This window comes from Gossypium hirsutum, chromosome D01 (genome assembly GCF_007990345.1).
Source record: "Gossypium hirsutum isolate 1008001.06 chromosome D01, Gossypium_hirsutum_v2.1, whole genome shotgun sequence".
In the NCBI taxonomy this organism is placed as follows: domain Eukaryota; kingdom Viridiplantae; phylum Streptophyta; class Magnoliopsida; order Malvales; family Malvaceae; genus Gossypium; species Gossypium hirsutum.
Window position 1 is genome coordinate 62,098,135 of NC_053437.1, and position 20,686 is coordinate 62,118,820.

Here is a 20,686-nt window from a genome sequence, read left to right on the forward strand (position 1 = left end):
CAACATATGAAACAGTGTCTGAAGGTATTGTTTTGATAGGAAATAATATTTCATGTAAAATCGAAAGTATTGGCATGATCAAAATGAAGATGTTCAATAGAGTCGTCAGGACACTGAGTGGCGTACAACATGTACCAAAATTGAAGAGGAATTTGATCTTGTTAAGTACTCTTGATTCAAAGGGCACAAGTACACAACTGAATGTAAGGCTCTGAAGATTAGCAAGGGTTCCCTCGTTGTGATGAAAGGGCACAGAAAGACTGTCAAGTTATATGTTTTACAATGTTCAATTGTTACAAGTGATGTAATTGTCACTTCCTCTTCCTTGTCAGATGATGATATTACTAGACTTTGACATATGCGTCTAGGGTATATAAGTGAGAATGGCATGACAGAATTGACCAAAAGAGGACTTCTTGATGAACAAGCCATTAGCAAACTGAAGTTCGATGAACACTGTGTTTTTCCGAAGCAAAAGAGAGTTCGATTCACTAAAGGAATCCATAACACGAAGGGAGCACCGGATTATATTCATTCTAATCTTTGGGGACCATCTAAAGTGCCTTCAAGGGGTGACGCTAATTATATGCTGATGATCATTGATGATTTTTCTAGAAAGGTTTGGGCATTCTTTCTGAAACAGAAAGTGATGTGTTTTCCACATGAAAAACATATGAAGCATGATAGTATATAATGACTTATGTTACGTGAAGTTATGCCATGAAACTGGATTTTCATGCAAGAGCTTGAAGATGTTTATTGTGTATGATGATACAAGGTTTCATGCAAACACTAGAGTTAATCTATGCTTATTGTGGATCGAGTTGGCTTACTTTCATGTGGTTGCATATATATAAAGTTTCATGCCTTGAATATATATGTATGGTCCTAGATAGTTGTATTTATAGTTATATTGTTGTGAGGGTAGGGAAATGTGTATATATATACTCTGAAATAAGGTGATATATATATGTATTTTCTGGTAATATATATAATTCTTAAAAACTCATAAAAATCAAATTCTTTGGTTGAAATGGAAAAGGTAAATGACTGATATGCATGTGTCCTAAATTCAAATTTTATTATAGTATTAATTTATTAAAAAATGAAAAGATAAAAAAATACTCTCATATTAATACTTATTATTTTGTACATAAAAGGATATTTTAGTAATATCATAACTGAATTAGTGCTCAATTGACTTGTGAGATCAAGCCAGTAATAGAGTTAATACAAGTATAGACAAGTAACTAGTATGGTTCTCGACTCATGCTTCACATTGGATTAATTATTTTAGGGATAAATTATAAAGTTAAAATATAAAGGTTATAATATGCTCCAAGTTTTTGTACTTTCTCCATATTTGTATTCAGTCCCAATATTTTTGTGTTTGAAAATTTAATCCCTTTAATTTTTTGATTTAAAATATTAGATCTAATTGTTAACACCGTTAAAATTATTTTTTTTGATAAAATGATTGGGTACTTAATTGAATTAAAAATAGCAAACAAAGCCCCGAACTTTGGCCCAAGTCACAACCAAATGAAAAATGGAAATCCGGCCTCACTGTTTTTAAAATGATAGCCTCCTAATAATTAAAAAAGAAACAAAGCATTTAATGAAAAGTAAATAGAATATCTACCCCAATCAAATCTGAAACGGCTGGCATCCATTTTCTACCGTTTAGTCAAATCGAAATCCAACTTTCTGACGATAGCAATTCCCAAGAGATAAGGTTAAGTTTGCTATCTGCTTTTGAAAACATTTCCTTTATTCTCTCCTTCAATCCGGGTTTCTTGGTCCTCTCCTCTCCCAGGCAAGAACATGCCGGTCCAGATCTACTCCTATCAGGTAAACGTTTTCCTCTCTGTCAAGAGCACTTTTTGCCAACCTATGTGCATGCGAGTTCTCTGATCTATTAATGTATTGAAATTTTAGTTACTGGAAACATGGTTTCTTATTATGGATATCTCTGATAATAGCCCCAATCACTAATTTATCTAGTGAAGCTTTCAACATTTTTTAATAACTGTTCTGGAGTCCCCCATGATTTTGATTGATAACATTCTTAGTGAGATTCCTAACTTTATACTTTCCAAACATGTGTACGCCTCTGCTACGAACGAGGAAGAAACATTGTTGTGAACCACCGTCTTAAGCACCAACAAATCCCCTTTTTGGTCCCATCCTACCAGTCCTGTTGCTGACTTGGAGCTTCTTCTGTCAAACGCTGCGTCGAACTGAATCGTTGCTTTTGGTAAGTCCTCCTGAATCCTGCAACTTCTGATCGTAGTCTTCTGTAACTTCATTGCTCTCACTCCTTCATTTCTGCCATTTGTCTCTAAATGCTTTGTGCTAAAGCCCATCCCGTTTTGTTTTTCCCTTCATGTATAAACTGGTTTCGGGAAATCCAAATCGACCATAAAGCATAACAAAAAAGTCGACACTGAGCATCAGTTCCTTTCTTAAAAACCCAAGTTAACGAATTCTAAACTTCTTTTGTTATAGGGCACTCTCAAAATACATGGAGGCTTTCTTCAAACCAGGACCGGCAACGAGGGCATTCATCATTTGTAATGACTTTCCTGCACCTGAGATTAACAAAATTGGGAATATAGTCTCAGGAGATTCTCCAAATAGTCATTGTAATTTTTGGGGGTAACTGTAAGCCCCATAATTTTCTATAAAATTCTTTATATTTGGTCTGTAATAAATAACTAGTAGGATTTAGGGTAGCCTCTTGTAATAGTTTATAGGTGCTGTGTACAGAAAATTCACCGAATAATTCTCCCTTCCAGACTTGGACGTCTTCATACTCTATCTCTGCTAACGGCATCAGTAAAATTTTCTGAGTTGTTTCCGCTTGAAAGGTATTATTAATCAAGGCCTCCATCCATTTCCTATTTGAATTATCAATAAGGTCTGAGTCTAATTGTAATTCCCCATTATTTGATCTACTTTTTCCTTCAACTTTTCGCGATCCCCTGTATCCAACTGTCCTCCCAAATAGAGATGTACCCTCTACCCACTCTCCAGTACAATCCTTTTTGATGAAGACCCTTTGCTGCCCAAATACTCCTCCAGGTGAGTGAAGGTAAATTCCCTAACTCTGCCTTAAGAAAACATGTTCGCGGATAATATTTTACTTTTAGAACTCTGGCTAATAACGAATTTGGATTATTAAAAAGTCGCAATCCTTGTATTGCCAGCAACACTATTAAATTGAGCAAGATTTCTAAAACCTAAACCACCGTTTTCTTTTTAGGAATAAAGATTTTTCCAAGTGCACCAATGTATTCCCCTTTTCCCATGTCCCTCCTGCCACCAGAACTTGGCCAGACACTCAATATCGTTACATAGTACTTTAGGTAATAAAAAGCAGGCCATCGTATAAGTCGGAATAGCCTGAAAAATATCCTTTATGAATACTTCTTTCCGTTCTTGCGATAAAAACCTATTGCTCCAGTTATCAATACATTTTTTAATTTTATCCTTCAATTTTTGAAAAGAATTTTTCCCCCCAACCCACCATTATAGGCAGTCCTAAATAACGTTCTAGTTCATTAGAGCTTCGTACCCCCAAAAAATTGACAACTAATCTCTTATCTTCCTCCATTGTATTCTTGCTGAAAAAATAGTTGATTTATCAAAATTTACTCATTGTCCTGAGCAAGACTTGTATTCGCATAGAATGTTCTTGAAAAGATTAGCTCCCCTGCTTGTTGCTTCTCCAAGCAGAATGCAATCATCAGCAAATAAGGGATGGGATATTTGCGGGCCGTTCTTACTAATCCTAACACCTTTTAGAAAACCCCTATTTGTTGGTAGTCTCATAGGCTTGACAGTCCTTCACATAAAAATAATAAAAACGGGCTAAGTGGATCCCCTTGTCTAAGTCCTCTAGCTGGGAAGAATTTTTCTCCGATATGTCTATTGATGATTACTGAGTAAGAAACCGTAGTTACACAATTCATTATAGTATTTACCCAACTTTGATCAAACCTTATTCATAACATTATTCTGTTTAAAAACTTTCATTCCACTCTGTCATATGCTTTACTCATATTAAGTTTAATAGCCATATACCCTTTTTTTCCCCAATCTATTATGTTTTAACTTGTGCAATATTTCATAGCTAATAGCAAATTATCTAAAATAAGTCGACCTCGCACAAAAGCACTTTGCGCCTCATCAATACATTTTCCAATGACTCCACTTAATCGATTTGCTATAGCCTTTGCAATGATTTTATAAAGAACATTACATAGGCTAATTGGCCTAAATTGTGACATATTAGAAGGACTAGGAACTTTTGGGATAAGTACTATATTTGTAGAGTTAATTGGACTTACCTCTTTAACGCTGCTTAATATCTGTAAGCAAAAAGTGGTGACATCATCTTTGACTATTTGCCAACACTTCTGATAAAATAGGGCTGGAAAAACATCTTCTCCTAATGCTTTTGTGGGTCCCATAGCAAAAACTGCTTCCATAATTTCATCTTTGGTATATGCTGCTGTCAGCTTCCGGTTATCTTCCTCATAGATACAACGTTCAACCCGTTCTAATATGTGTTCATAATTCCCCCTTCCTTCTGTTGAAAACAATCTTTTAAAATAAGACCGTGCAACACCTTTCATATCTTGCAAGTCCACTATCTCTCTTTCGTCTTCGTTTTTTAACTTATGAATGAGATTCTTTCTCCTCCTCTGTGATGCTTGACCATGAAAAAAAGTTGTATTTCTGTCCCCATATTTTAACCAATCTATTTGGGCCCTCTGTTCCCAGTAACATTCTTTTTTTTCGATCTTAAAATTTAAATTGATTTTCATATCAATCAGTTTAGCCAAGGTTTTATCATCTCTTTCTTCCTCAGCCAACTCTGTTAATTTCCATATGATAACCTATTTTGTCTTCTTCCTTTCATTTTGAATTTGCTCAGCCCACCATTTTAATCCTTTTTTCAAAAAGTCTAATTTCTGTACCAGCTCTCTTGATGATTTCTCCCACAAGCTCTTAACTTCATTAACGAAAGACTCCTCCAAGGACCACCAAGCTTCAAATTTAAAATTATAGCTCCTCCATCGTTTTTCATGCCGCCTTGTATTAATAAGAAGTGGGCAGTGATCAGAAAATGAATGCACTAAATGCTGAACTTTCACCTTTGGAAACATATTAATCCATTCCGTATTAGCAACTCCTCTATCTAACATTTTTTCTATGTTCGTCTCTAGTAAATTTCCTCTTTCCCAAGTAAACCAGCTACCTTTGAAACCCACATAATACAAATGACATTCCTCAAGTGTTCTTCGAAACAATTCCATCCTCCTCTCATCTCTAGGCAATCCTCCTTTCTTTTCAAAACCATACATAATTTCATTGAAATCTCTAGCAACAAACCATGGGAACTCCACATTAGTAGCCAAACTTTTCAAAACAGCCCATGAATCATTTCCATCCTGCACATATGGGGATCCTTAGAAACCTGTAAATCTCTATTGGCATCCTTTTTTCCTTATCAACAACGATCACATCAATGTGTCTTTTAGAGAAACTGCATAGCGTTATATCAACATCAATTCCCCATGCTAAGCACAATCCTCCTTTCGTACCTTCTGATTCGACTTCAATGACATTCGTATAACCACATCTTCTATGAACTCGTTCCATCTGCTGTCTACCAACTGTTGTCTCCATAAAGAATACTATTTGGGGATTATGTAACTTCAGCATCTGCCGAAGTCTTTTAACTGTCCGTAGTCTCCCCAAACCACGGACGTTCCAGCTTATTATTTTCATTGCACCCGGTCGACTTGCCTCTTGGTAGCCGCCGATGATAAAAGGTCGAATTCCACTATTTTTCTATTTCTTGTAGTTGCATTAGCACTCTCTGCATTATCAAAAAAATCTTCCATTTCCCCCATGCTTCGCTTTTTCCCCTACTTCCCAACTAAGGTCTCATCTTCCACATCATGTTCCATTGCCATACTCTAGATCCAATTTTGTCCTTTTACCATTCAACAGATAACACCCCTCCTTCAATACTAAACCCCAAAATTGGGTCAATAACTTTTCCCCTTCTTTCTTTTATATTTCCATCCCTATGACTTGATCCCACAGACCGATTTTCCATCCATCTTCCTTCCCCTTTTCCTTATTCCTCTTCTCGTAGCCATATACTATTCATTAAAAGGGCTCTTCGAGATTGCACTCGCAATGATAAATCCCAACCCAATTCATCTGTATCTACCCCTATCATCATTTTTATCTCACAGAAAGAGTCATTGTGGCCCAACTGTCCACAGTAGAAATAGAAAAGCGATAGTCGTTTATATTTAAACTTAACATATGACCTAACCCCACTGCATGAAACCTACTTCTTCCTTTTCAAAGGCTTCCTAACATCAATCTGTACTCTTACCCTCATGTAATTGTGATTTTTTTTTCCTAGATTTGAAGTATCATATTCCAGGAAAACACCTATAAAATTGCTCTATTAAATTCACTGGTGTAACATTCTAATTTTTTATTAAATTCTCACTTGGTAGGCACATTACAAAAAATGGTATTGTAATGGACATATATTTAACATAGAATTTTAATGGTTAAAAATTCTTAAAATTCACATAGTTATTTTTAATAAGAATAAAGTATTCAGACTAACCAATAAAACTAAAATATTTGAAATGTAATTAAAATGTTTTGAAATTTAAAACCAATTTTTAAAAAAAAACATAATAATTTGAAGATATTTTTTTTCTATTTATATTAATAAGCATAAAATATGACTCATAAGCATTGTGAGTTTTTTCTTGACAATCCAAGAAAATGTTTTAAAATTTATTTCCTTCTTGAAACATAGAGAGTTAATTCCCCCCTCCCCTCAAAGTATATATTGGTACATTTTTTAATAAAAATATATAGTTCTTGGTATAATATCTTAAGAAAATTATTTGATTTTTAGGAAAAGGAAATAAGAAAATCGTTTAAATTTAAGAAAATGATCGTAAATTCTAATCAGTTCTTATGATTTTGGGTGCTTAAATTTTCTCTTGACTAGATCAATCATTGTCTAACCTAAATTAAAAAATGAAATTAATTTGCTCATTTGAACAACAAAACAAGTAGTATTGATCAAATTCAATGATACAATTTATTACAAGCATAATTTTTGGATTAAGTTTTACTTTCCTTATTTAAGAAAACCTGTTGAAAGAGTAAAGTTGAGGACTTGTTGATTTATTCAAAAAGTGCTGCGAAACCCATTTTCCATGACTGATTGCTAAGACTATACGCTCCGTCGACTGGTAAGTTAACACCACTAATAAATTTAGCCTCATCACTTGCCAAATACAGTGTCGCATTGGCAAAATCTTCAGGCTCCAATACGGTGCCTTTCAACACTGCTGAAACCGCAAGCATTTCCTCTCCTTTCTTCTTATCAAAATTCCCAATTGATTTTTGGAACAATGGGGTCACAATTGCGTTAGGCGAAATGCAGTTAACTTTAATTCCATGCTCACCTAACTCCACGCTCAAGCTCTTCGTCAGCCCTGTGACGGCATGCTTTGATGCCTTGTATGCATGGGGGAGGCCCGTACTGATTTTTGAAACAATACTTGATGTGAAGAGTATGCAGCCTTTCTTAGCCGGGACCATGGCCCTGGCAGCATACTTGGCACCCAAGAAACCACCCAATACATTGGTATCGAACACTCTCTTGAAGTCCTCAATGCTGGCTTCTGTCACTCTTACTTCACTGTCACCAGTAATGCCTGCATTGTTGAACATGATATCTAGCTTTCCGTACTTGGAGACAACCAAGTTTACAGCATTTTCAACATCGGATTCGCATGTTACATCGCAGTGGACATAGCTGATGTTTTCCGTTCCAAGCTCTTGACAAAGGGAGTGGGCTAATTCGTCTTGAATATTGTTGCGCGGAAGCGTGTGAAAGAGTAAAATTATTGTACTAAAAAATCACACTAAGTTCAATTCCCAGGAAAGAGAGGTGGATCACGAGGATCGCTTACATACCAGATCTTTCCTAGCCAGAATATCCCTCTATCGTAATTTAATAGCACAATAAATCACTACAATGACACTTGCAAAATATGTAGAACAAAAATAAAGAACACTAGAATTTTAACGAGGTTCAGCAAATTTTGCCTACGTCCTCGGGCACAACCAAATATATTTCACTCTAAAAATACAAGTGAAAGTTTACAAATAGGGAGAGAGAACAATTGCCTTAAGTAGAGAATGGCAAGTGTGGGATGAAGAAAGTAAGAAATGGTTAGGCCTATTTATAGTTGAGGTTTAAGGATCAACTTGCAATGTCCCTATACAATTAGGGACCAAAATTGTAATTATCCCATGCCAACTAATCTTACTTTCTACTTTCGGTGCCTTTCGGTGCCAACTTTCTGCCACTATTCATCTTTGAAAAGTCAAAGATTGTAGGTATCCAATAATCTCCACCTTGAAGATTTGATTAGGATAATCTTATCTTCACACAATTCTTTCTACCTTTGACAACAATACTTAATAGTGCCTTCTTCAACTGTTAAACTTGCAGGATATTGATCAAGTTCAAACAATGTTCGAACTTGGTTGTTGTTACCACCTTGGTCATCATATCTGCGGGATTATCTGCAGTCTTGATCTTCTGAAGATAAATTTTCCCCTCTTCAATAATTTCCCGCACAAAATGGAATCGTATGTCGATATGTTTTGTACGTGCATGATAGACTTGATTCTTTGGTAAATGAATAGCACTTTGACTATCACAATACACGTTAATATGCTCCTGAACCAACCCCAAGGTTTTAGCCATACCTTGTAACCAAATAGCCTCCTTTACAGCCTCTGTTACAGCCATGTATTCGGCTTCTGTGGTTGACAATGCAACTGTAGACTGTAGTGTAGACTTCCAACTTATTGGTCCTCCAGCAAGTGTAAACACATAACCGGTGGTTGATCTTCGCTTGTCCAAATCACCGGCATAGTCAGAATCAACGTACCCAATAACACCTTTACCAAGTGTATTATCCTGCTTGAACAGTAATCCAACATCCACGGTCTTCTGAATATACCGTAGAATCCATTTCACAGCTTGCCAATGTCCTTTTCCAGGATTATGCATATACCTGCTCACTATACTAACTGCCTGTGAAATGTCGGGTCTTGTACACACCATTGCATACATCAAGCTACCCACTGCATTAGAATACGGAACTTGCAACATGTATTCTCGTTCCGTATTCGTCGAAGGAGATAGTTGTGCAGAAAGCTTGAAATGAGAAGCCAACGGGGTACTTACAGGTTTGGTCTGCTCGTTCATGCCAAACTGCTGTAGTACTTTCTTCAAATACTGCTTCTGAGACAAGCTAACTCTGCCATGAGCTCTATCTCTACATATTTCCATGCTAAGAATCTTCTTAGCTTCACCTAGATCTTTCATCTCAAACTCGAGATTGAGTTGAGTCTTCAATCCCTCAATCTCAACTTTGCTCTTAGATGCTATCAGCATATCATCAACATATAAGAGCAAGTATATGAAAGTTCCTTCTTGTAGCTTCTGAAAATATACGCAATGATCAAATTTACTTCTTGTGTACCTTTGCCCTTTCATGAACTGATCAAATCGCTTGTACCACTGCCTCGGAGATTGTTTCAATCCATAAAGCGACTTTGTCAGTTTGCAAACCCAATTTTCTTTATCAGCAACATTGAATCCATCAGGCTGAGTCATATAGATTTCCTCTTCCAAATCACCGTGTAAAAATGCTGTCTTCACATCAAGCTGAACTAGTTTAAGATCGTATTGCGCAACCAAGGCTAGCAAAATTCAAATAGACGAATGCTTCACAACTGGAGAAAACACTTCATTGTAGTCTATTCCTTCTTTCTGAGCGTAACCCTTTGCTACCAATCTAGCATTGTATCGAATTTCATTTTTACCAGGAAATCCTTCCTTCTTTGCATATACCCATTTGCATCCAATTGCCTTCTTTCCTTTGGGCAGTCTCACCAACTCCTAAGTCCTATTTTTATGAAGAGACTGCATTTCTTCATTCATAGCTTGCTTCCACTTTACACCATCAGAGTTACTTATTGCTTCTGTGTAAGTGGAAGGAACATCATCATCTGCAATTGGAAGTGCATAGGCCACCATATCGTCAAAGCGAGCAGGCTTACGAATCTCTCTTCTTGGCCTCCTATATGCAATTGAATCTTGTTGCTGTAGAAGTTCTTGGGTCGAAACTTCTTCATCATTTGTTCTTTCAATATTAGCTGGATCATCATTAACCTTTTTAAACTCCACCTGCTGTAAAGTACTACTGGTTTTGTCATCCTTTTGTGAATCCTCGTTCTTCATCATGGTTGATTCATCAAAAGTTACATCTCTACTGAAAACAATCTTCCTTGTATCAGGACACCAGAGACGGTATCCTTTTACACCACCAGTTATACCCATGAATAATGCTTTCTTTGCTCTTGGGTCTAACTTAGATTCTTTTACATGATAATATGCAGTGGAACCAAAAACATGTAAAGAATCATAATCAGTAGTAGGTTTACCAGTCCACATCTCCATAGGAGTTTTTCCATTTATTGCAGCTGATGGCAATCGGTTAATTAGATGGCACGCATATGTAACTGCCTCAGCCCAAAATTCCTTGCCCAATCCAGCATTGGACAACATACATCGAACTTTCTCCAGTATAGTCCGATTCATGCGTTCTGCCACCCCATTCTGCTGTGGTGTATCTCGAACAGTGAAGTGTCGCACAATGCCCTCATCTTGACATACTTGTAGAAATGGATCATTTTTGTACTCAGTACCATTATCTGATCGAAGTCGTTTGACCTTTCGACCTGTCTGAGTCTCCACCATCTTCTTCCACTTTAGAAATGCATCCAAAACTTCATTTTTTTCTTTTCATTAGATACACCCATACTTTTCTTGAATAATCATCAAGAAAAATGACAAAATAGTGCATACCTCCCAAAGAAGCCACTTTGGTAGGTCCCCACACATCACTGTGAACATAGTCCAATATTCCTTTCGTATTGTGAATTGCTGAACCAAATTTTACCCTCGTCTGCTTGCCCAGAACACAATGTTCACAGAATTCCAATTTGCAAGAATTTGCACCTTTCAACAAGCCTTGCTTCGCCAAAGTCTGCAAAGCTTTTTCACCAGCATGTCCCAATCGCCTATGCCATAACCTGGTAGCCTCTGAATCTGCATCTTTCGCAGAAGCTGTTGATGTTGATCCAATAACTGTACTTCCATTTAAATAGTACAAGTTATTTCTTCTAGTGCCTTTCATCACCGTTAATACCCCAGCTACTACCTTTAGTAATCCATCTCTCAAAGTGATTGTGAGCCCTTTAGATTCTAGGGCCCCTAATGAGATGAGATTTTTCTTCAAGCTGGGTACATAGCGAACATCTGTCAGAACTTGGATTGAGCCGTCATGGTTCTTCAATTTGATTGTACCTACACCCATTGTCTTACAGGCACTATCATTGCCCATAAAAACAACTCCACCTTCTAGTTCTTCAAGACTAGAAAACCAGTCCTTATCAGGACACATATGGTAAGTACATCCCGAATCTAATATCCACTCATCCGTTTGACATGCTATTGCCATGCCAACCAAGCTAAAGTCTGACTCCTCATCATGCTCCGCTACACATGCATTAGAAATAGACTTGCCCTTTTGTAACTTAGGACAATTCTTTTTCCAATGCCCTTTCTCACGACAAAAGGCACATTCATCTTTGGCTGGTCTCCCTTTGGACTTACCCCTTCTACCAGGTTTGCTGCTGTGTGAACGACCTCTTACTGTTAAGACTTCTGCAGTTGTATCTCTGTGATCTCTTTTATCTTTCTTTCGAGTCTCAGATCTATACAACGCACTACAGACTGCATCAAATGTGATTGAATCTTTCCCATGAAGCAATGTGGTGGTAAGATGATCATATTCATCAGGAAGGGAATTCAACAACAATAATGCCTTGTCTTCATCTTCAAATTTCTCATCCAAATTTAGCAAGTCTGTTAAAATTTTATTGAATGAGTTCACATGGTCATTCATCGACATACCGGGTGCATACGTGAACCGAAAAAGTTTCTTTTTCATATAAAGCCTATTTTCAAGACTTTTCGTTAGAAACTTTTCTTCCAATGTATCCCACAGCTTCTTCGCTGATGTCTCTCTCATGACGGAGTACTTCTGCTCTTTGGCCAAACATAGGTGGATTGTACCACACGCCTGTCTATTGATCTTGGCCCACTCCTTGTCATCCATCTTGTCAGGTTTTTCTTCAAGGGCTATATCCAGCTCTTGCTGACATAAGACATCCAGGATCTCACACTGCCACATACTAAAATTATTGGTACCGTCAAATTTCTCTATTTCAAATTTTGCATTTGTCACAGTAGTCCTTGCTGATGACGATGCTGCTGCCATTTTCTCCTCAATCTCAACTACTGTATACGTGAACAGTACCATATACGTGAATAGTGCCGTATACGTAAATAGTATCGTATACGTGAATAGTGTCGTATACGTAAATAGTACTGTAAACGGTCGTATTCCCTAAGTACGAACCTGGCTCTGATACCAATTGTTGCGCGGAAGCGTGTGAAAGAGTAAAATTATTGTACTAAAAAATCACACTAAGTTCAATTCCCAAGAAAGAGAGGTGGATCACGAGGATCGCTTACATACCAGATCTTTCCTAGCCAGAATATCCCTCTATCGTAATTTAATAGCACAATAAATCACTACAATGACACTTGCAAAATATGCAGAACAAAAATAAAGAACACTAGAATTTTAACGAGGTTCAGCAAATTTTGCCTACGTCCTCGGGCACTACCAAATATATTTCACTCCAAAAATACAAGTGAAAGTTTACAAATAGGGAGAGAGAACAATTGCCTTAAGTAGAGAATGGCAAGTGTGGGATGAAGAAAGTAAGAAATGGTTAGGCCTATTTATAGTTGAGGTTTAAAGATCAACTTGCAATGTCCCTATACAATTAGGGACCAAAATTGTAATTATCCCATGCCAACTAATCTTACTTTCTACTTTCGGTGCCTTTCGGTGCCAACTTTCTGCCACTATTCATCTTTGAAAAGTCAAAGATTGTAGGTATCCAATAAATATCAGCAATCAGAACCTTGGCTCCATGTTTGACAAATAGTCTGGTTGTACACTCTCCTAAGCCACTGGCACCACCAGTTATCAGTGCCACCTTGCCATCCAGTCTGTATCAAACAAAGAAGAAATAAGGTTTAGATACTAAAAGTTGGACCCAAACCTATTCAATATCATATCTTCAAGGACTAATTATATGAACCGAATTAAGCTTCGAGTTCGACCATTTTCACTTTAAAAACACATTGGTAAGCCTATCTTAAAGAAGAAAATTCTAAATGTGAAATATGAATTTGCGGAATCGTTAGATTTAATTACCTTTTGGTTTCTGAGGACCCGAAACTCATTGTTTTAACGAAGAAAATAGAATTTCGCCTTTGCTTTTTCTTTTGATTGAATGCTTGGGATGCTGTGGTTTCAACTCAATGTTATTCTGGTCTTTTATAGCTTCAGGGAAGGTAACAATGTTCTGAAAATTCAACGATTTCATCATCCTAGCTTGTAGACTTTTCTAATTATCACTCTATTCTAAACATGTGGAGTCAAATTATATTTTCTAATAACAAATGTTTTTTAGAGTAAATTATATAATTTTCATAAACTTTCATTTTAGATATTTAAATATTTTAACAAAATAAACATCGAATTAATTTACATAGTACGTTAACTTTAGCACTCTCATGGAAAACCCGTGTAGAATTTAGTATAAGATTTTGATTTATTGATATTTTTCACATATAATCAGGGGTGTAGTCAAAAAAAATTTCTGAGAGGACTGTCATTAAATTATATATTTTTACAATAGTAAAAATATAATTTTATCATTTTAATAGTTTATATATTTATAATTTTCAAGGAGTTAAATTAAATTTTTATCATTTTTAGGGGGCTAAAGTATAATTTTACCATTATTAATTTAAAATTTTTAAATTATAAAGGGTCTAAATTAAAACTTTATGATTTTTCTAGTAAGCTCCAACAAATCATATAACTAAACTATTATCAATTTAATTACTACTTTCTTTTATTTATAAATGAAGAACCCGAAAAATTGGAGAAAATTATTTGCCTATTCCCGTACTTCTCTGGTGCAATAGTGACGCAACGGTGATAAGAAGAAACTGTGAAGAGAAAACGAAGGAAAGCAAGGAGATGGAAGATATGTTTTTAAAAATTTTCTGCTATATTAATTAGTGACAAATTTTCTGCTTGACGCTTACAATAATTTCACTAATTGGTCGACACATTTGATGATTGATAATTCAAAAAACATTCGTAGGTTTACGTTGCTATATGTTTGGCACCAAAGTTTACCTCTAAAAATCACCAGTAAACATAAGAGAGATTACTAGCATGAATAAGATAGAAGTTTCTCAAAAAGGAATGAAATATTAAAATAATAATTTTTAGAAGAGGAAAGTTAAATCTTATTCGAAAAATAATGACACCGAAAAGAAAAGAGTAGACAATATCATTTTTAATTGATTTTCTTTTTGTATTTTGGTTATATTTTAATATATTATTTGACTATTCAAATTCAAATATATCATATTTTTTGGTCAAAAGTTTGGTACATAGTTTGAATAAAACATTAAAATTTGCATTTAAATATATTATATTTTTTGTCAAAATTTATGTAAATATATAATTTGAATATTCAAAATTTTGATATTATTTTTAATGATTTTATGTTCTAATTCAATGTTTAATCAATATTATTTTAGTTAAATATTGATTTTACATTTGATTTACGGGAATATAAATTTAAGTAGTGGATTCTTTTCAAAGTCTAAATAAGGGTATGTTAAAATTAGGTTCACCGGTTGTAATTATTGAAAAATAGTAGATTCTTCTCACTGAACTAGTATACGTAAACGTAGGAGAACTCAGCTGCATAAACAAATTTTTTTATCCCTCGTTAAACTTGTTTAGTTCCACAGTAATTTCTACTCATACATATTGCTTGTTACTTTGCAATTATTTCAAGTCAACAAAAATTATTCTTAAAAAATCAATAATATGAGTCTGTCCAACTTAAACATGAAAATACTTCAAATAGAAAATTATCTAAATTTAAATTACTCAAATATAAAATGACACCAACATATAACTTCAAATAATCTGATATGATTTTGTCCACAATTCCAAAATGACTCATAGTAGTTGACAAGAAAATAAACCCTCGCTTTTGATTTTTCTTCTGATTGCAATGCTTGGGATGGTGTGTTTCAATTGAATGTTATTCTGGTCTTTTATAACTTCAAGTAGGGTAACAATGTTCCAAAATGTCAACAATGGCATCCTCATGGTTTGTACGCCTTCGTTATAAAAATAATATATTTTATAACTTTCAAATCAGTGACCCAAAAAAAACAAAAAATTGATGTCTCGATTATGACTTTTCTAAGTAATCACCCTTGACCCGGAATATGTATATATCATTAGCCAAGTATTTTGGCTCGGTTAGGTTTCATAAATTAAATGATATTGATTTAAAGTACTTAAGCGGAAAACCTTTTTTTATCAACTATTTATTTTGAAATGAAAATGAAAGTGGCCACCAATCTTTTTTATTTAGGTGTGATTGTATCACCTCGTAATTTAATTATTTTAATAAAAGTTTAAATTTACTAAAACGATCATTTTTGGTCTATAAAATCCAGGAAATGGGTTCGGGAGTCGATTACGCACGAGGAAAGGTTAGCACTCTCGTAACGCCTAAAAATGATACCTAGTTGGTTAATTGATGTCTTAGTGTCGAGAATTGAAAATTTGAAAAGAGTTCAAAACATGATTCCTTTTTATATTAAGGCATTGCATAACTAAAATAGTTTCCGCAAAAAGGGCTTATTTCAAGTTAATCGAGAAGAAATTAAGGATCATGTCCCGTAAGTTAGAACACAATACCTTAAATCCTCGAAAACAATAACAACCGCCAAAACCTTATTTTTTTTATTTATTTTAAAGTATATATTCAACTATCTCGATTTTAGAAAGAAGCCATATTCCGTAAGCTAAGAACACGACTTTTTTAGTTCCAAAATAATGAACATTACCTCGGTTTTGAACGTTATATAAAACGAAGATAACATCTTTTTTTTTAAACATATTTTTTTTACAAAAAAATGAATGAATATGTTGTGATATAATATATGAAATGATGATAGTAATACAACTACAATAATAATGAGAATACCAATTTTATAATACCAATTTTATAATAATAATATCAATTTTATAGTAATATTGATTTTATACTAATCACAGAGTAGTTATTATCATATTAATAATATAAGTAAGTAAAATGATAATAACAAGGATAAAATAGAATAACATGTAAAAATAATATGGTAGTTTGGTAAAATAAAATAAAATGGGTACATGAGTAGGATATTAGAATATAAAATATAAATAAATTAAATAATGTAACCATGATAATAAAATATATGAGATTATTTAAAATAAAAATAAACGGAAGATGCATGATTAAAAAGACAAGGCATGAAAGTACTAAAAATAAAAGAAGTAATAAAATAAAAAAAATTGAGGTAATAATGACAATATGACAAAAATGTATAAAAATGAACAATACGAATTTTAAAATAAAAAAGTAAGGCAACAATAAATAAATAAATAAGCAAATAAAAAAATTATGAAAGGCTGAAATTGCCATAATAAATAAATAAATAAGTAAATAATAACAAAAAAATAATGAAGAGCTGACATTAAATAAATAATGAGTTAAATTGAAATTTAAATAAAATCAAATTATAAATCGTAAAATAATAAAGGAAAAGGGAAAGTAAGGACTAAATTGAATGTCCATTGAAATCTAAGGTCTGAATTAAAAAAACATAAATGACTAAATTAAAACACGATGTAAAGTTTTGAGGACTTCGAAGAAATTAATCCAAAAATACACGCGTCCTTCCCCTGAGGGTCAGCGGTCTGAGGACCAAATTGAAAGAAATTTAAAATTAAGTGGTGCGATCTAAAAAAGGAACAAAAAAAAGAAATTAGGACCAAATTTAAAAGAGGCCTAAAAGCGAAAAGACCAAGGTCTCAAATAGACCCTTGCAACAAAAACACGCGGATCTAGAGGTGGGTAGGGTTGATTTTCGGGTCGAGCCTCAAAACGACGCCGTTTCAGGCATCCATCACTTAAAATGGCCCATGGTCCAAAATGAAAATAAAATAAAATTGAGTGGGAAAATCAAAAAAATAAAAATAAAATAATACTAGATTGAAATAAGCTGAAAAATAGAAGGGCCAAAGGCGCAAATAGACCATTTTTTAAAAACACACGAATCTTGAGGTCGACGGGTTAGTTTTTGGATCGATCTTCAAAACGACACCGTTTCGAGGTTTATGGACCCAGGCCAAAACGACGTCGTTTTGAACCTTTATTTAAGTTAAAAATTTCTAGAAAATAAATTATTTCAGCCTTAGTTTTTTCTCTGAAATCCCATTTTGCTCCAGCCATTGGCGTCGTCGCACGTTCACCGTGCCCATTGGCCATCGGCGATGGTGATGGCGACCGCCACCTCCAATAGCTGAAAAAACCCAAAATGCCCCCTTTTGCGTAGTTTTTTGCGTAGAACTCGGATTTGGAGTTGAAACTACCATAATCAAAGCCAAAGTTCCAAACATGAGAAGACCCTTCAGTTTTCTTCTCTCCGATACAACCATCAACGAATCTTTTAAGGATTTAGAGGTCTTCTGCATTGGAGCCACCCACGACAGCAGCAGACCAAATGCTAGGTGAGTTTTATTTTTTGTTTTCTTTATATATATATGTATGTAATAACAAATTCAAAAAAAATCACCTTTTGAAGTTTTTTTATTTTGTATTTTGAATGCTCTTTTTTTTAAAAAAAATCCCCTCTTACAAATTTGTTCAATGGCTTTTATAGTCATTTCATACAATTTTTATATATTTTTTTACTATTTTTACCACTGTTTCTATCTGTTGCGTGTTTGGTTTCTGTCCTTGCAGATGGTGGTTGACGGTGGTAGAGGGTAAGGTGTGGTGCTGATGTGGCCAAGGCATAGGAGCGGCGGCGAGGCTAGGGTTTCTGCTGAAAAGTTTAGGCTAACGGGCCATTAGGCCATTAGGGTTTTTTGTTAATTTGGGTCGTTTGGGCTTGATGTAATTTGGGTCTGACATTTTGTAAATGGACTGGACTGTTTATTGGACTTCTATTTATTTGATTTTTTTATTATATTATTTTGTTTAGTGGGCGGGGCAGAATTGGCCTATTACAACTGCCCCTCTTTGCTCAATGTCGCATAACGGGAATAGAGCAAAGACTTTAAAAATGCCAATTTTGACTGGTCTTGCCGAATCTCGACTTCTTTGGTGCTTCCCTTCTTCAAGTAGCCTCATTCTAACCCACTACAACTTCAGGGATATAGGAATTGTAATTTCAATCTACTTCGCTGCAACCTCAAGGAGATGAGATTTGTAGTTTTAATCAGCTCCACTCTAACTTCAAGGAGATAAGATTTATGGCTTTAATCTGTTCCACTGCAACTTTAAGGAGATATGGTTTTAATATGCTCTACTACAACTTCAAAGAGATAAGAGTTACTATCTTCTATTTGTTCCATTGCAACTTCAGGGAGATAAGATTTGTAGCTTCAATCTGCTCTATTGCAACTTTAGAGAGATAAGATTTACTATCTTCAATCTGCTCTACTGCAACTTCAAGGAGATAAGATTTATTGCTTCAATCTGCTCTATTGCAACTTTAGAGAGATAAGATTTGTAGCTTTAATCTATTCCACTTCAAGGAAATAAGACTTACTACGGTAGATTTAATCCGATCCACTGCAACTTCAATGGTATAGGATTTGTAGCTTCAATCTGCTCCACTGTAACTTCAGTGAGATAAGATTCGCTATGATGACTTCAATTCGTCCTACTGCAACTTCAAGGGTATAGGATTTGTGGTTTCACTGATCTGTTACGCCGTTCTCTAGGGAACATGACCTGTAGAATCTATTTTATGGGCTTATATTTATGCCAAGCGATTAGTATGTTATGATCAGAATGAATCAAATGCTTCTAACTAGATGTATATGAATGATATTTGCATGAATGCAGAATGTCATTTTTTGAGAATGATCCTTTTTTACTGCTTTGGTTGGCATTGCTTGTTCGTCAAGATTCCATCACTGATGTGTTCCCATGCCTTCTTGTTCAGATCTGGTATCTTTAACAGAAACCCACAAAATAATTACAATTTAAACTACTCATTCCCAAACATTTTCTAACTCTTAAATTTGGTCAATTCTGACTAGTGGTTCTATTTCAGGTCATTGTACTATTTAGAAAACCTTTTAGAGCAATATACAAAAATCCTTTTACTTCAATATTATTAGTCCATTAATCATTATTTCAATGAAAAATGTTTAAAAAAGATCATAACAATGGTCAAGATTGAAATTTATTGGGAGCAAAGCTCGAAATGAATAGATTAATCAAAGTAGAAAATGTTGCTAAAATACAAAATTAGTAAGATGAAACTAGGTGCCCCATATACCGTATAATAAGCTTCTCTGCACTAACTTCTCGAGGACACTTTTTAAGCCTAATTCGTGTTTAGGAGATCCAGAGTACTTTGTTGATGCCCCAAAATGTAATGTTCTTCCTTTCGAGAAGACCTGGCCATCACATGTTCAATCTTTAATCCAAATTTGAGCTGCCCTTTTTCGGGTTTTCAACTTAAAACTCCTTTGGTCTCAATGAGCCCTTTGTGAGTTTTCGCCTTGGCTTCTCTTTTTTTTAGGTGAAGTATTTCTTGATTGCATCCGAATTCACAGGATTAGACAAGTTTTTTCCATCCATCTTTGTTAAAATCAGCGTTCCTCTAGAAAAGGTCTTCTTTACCACATAAGGTCCTTCCCAATTTGGCATCCACTTTCCTCTGAAGTCTTTTTGTATGGAAAGGATCTTTTTCAATACCAGGTCCCCCTCATGGAATTCTCTGGGGTGAACATTTTTGTCATAAGCTCACATCATTCATTTTTGATACATTTGACCATAACGGATAGCCTTCAACCTCTTCTCTTCAATCAAGTTCAGCTGATCATATCGAGATTGGGTTCATTCTACTTCATCTAACTTCAATTTTAACAAAACTCAGAGAGAAGGAATCTCAACTTCAATAGGCAAGACCGCCTTCATTCCATAAACCAATGAGAAAGGCGTTGACGTGGTGGAGGTTTTAATAGACATTCGATAAGCATAGAGGGCAAATGGTAACTTTTCATGCCAATCTTTATAAGTCTTTGTCATTTTTCCCACGATCTTCTTAATGTTCTTATTGGCTACCTCCACTGCACCACTCATTTTTGGGCTATATGGTGACGAGTTATGATATTTGATCTTGAATTAACTACAGACCTCCGCTATCATACTATTGTTCAAATTCAATGCATTGTCATAATCCTTTTTGGCATCTCATACCGATATATGATCTCTTTCTTCAAGAATTTACTGACTG

The 20,686-nt window shown here is 34.8% G+C and overlaps 1 long non-coding RNA gene and 1 pseudogene across 4 annotated transcripts; one reads left to right on the top strand and one right to left on the bottom strand.

The window, feature by feature from the left end:
• The first annotated feature begins 1,517 nt into the window (after nt 1–1,517).
• Nucleotides 1,518–4,641, top strand: LOC107928207 (uncharacterized). Of its 4 annotated transcripts, XR_005909625.1 has the most exons (4): nt 1,610–2,257; nt 2,509–2,870; nt 3,011–3,094; nt 4,434–4,641. It is a non-coding gene; the product is annotated as an uncharacterized lncRNA (long non-coding RNA). The 4 variants fall into 4 exon arrangements; XR_005909624.1 differs by having other exon boundaries at nt 1,606–2,257; nt 2,509–3,094; XR_001692575.2 differs by having other exon boundaries at nt 3,011–4,641.
• A 2,551-nt stretch (nt 4,642–7,192) lies between these two features.
• Nucleotides 7,193–13,525, bottom strand: LOC107928171 (momilactone A synthase-like; annotated as a pseudogene).
• Nucleotides 13,526–20,686: the final 7,161 nt, after the last annotated feature.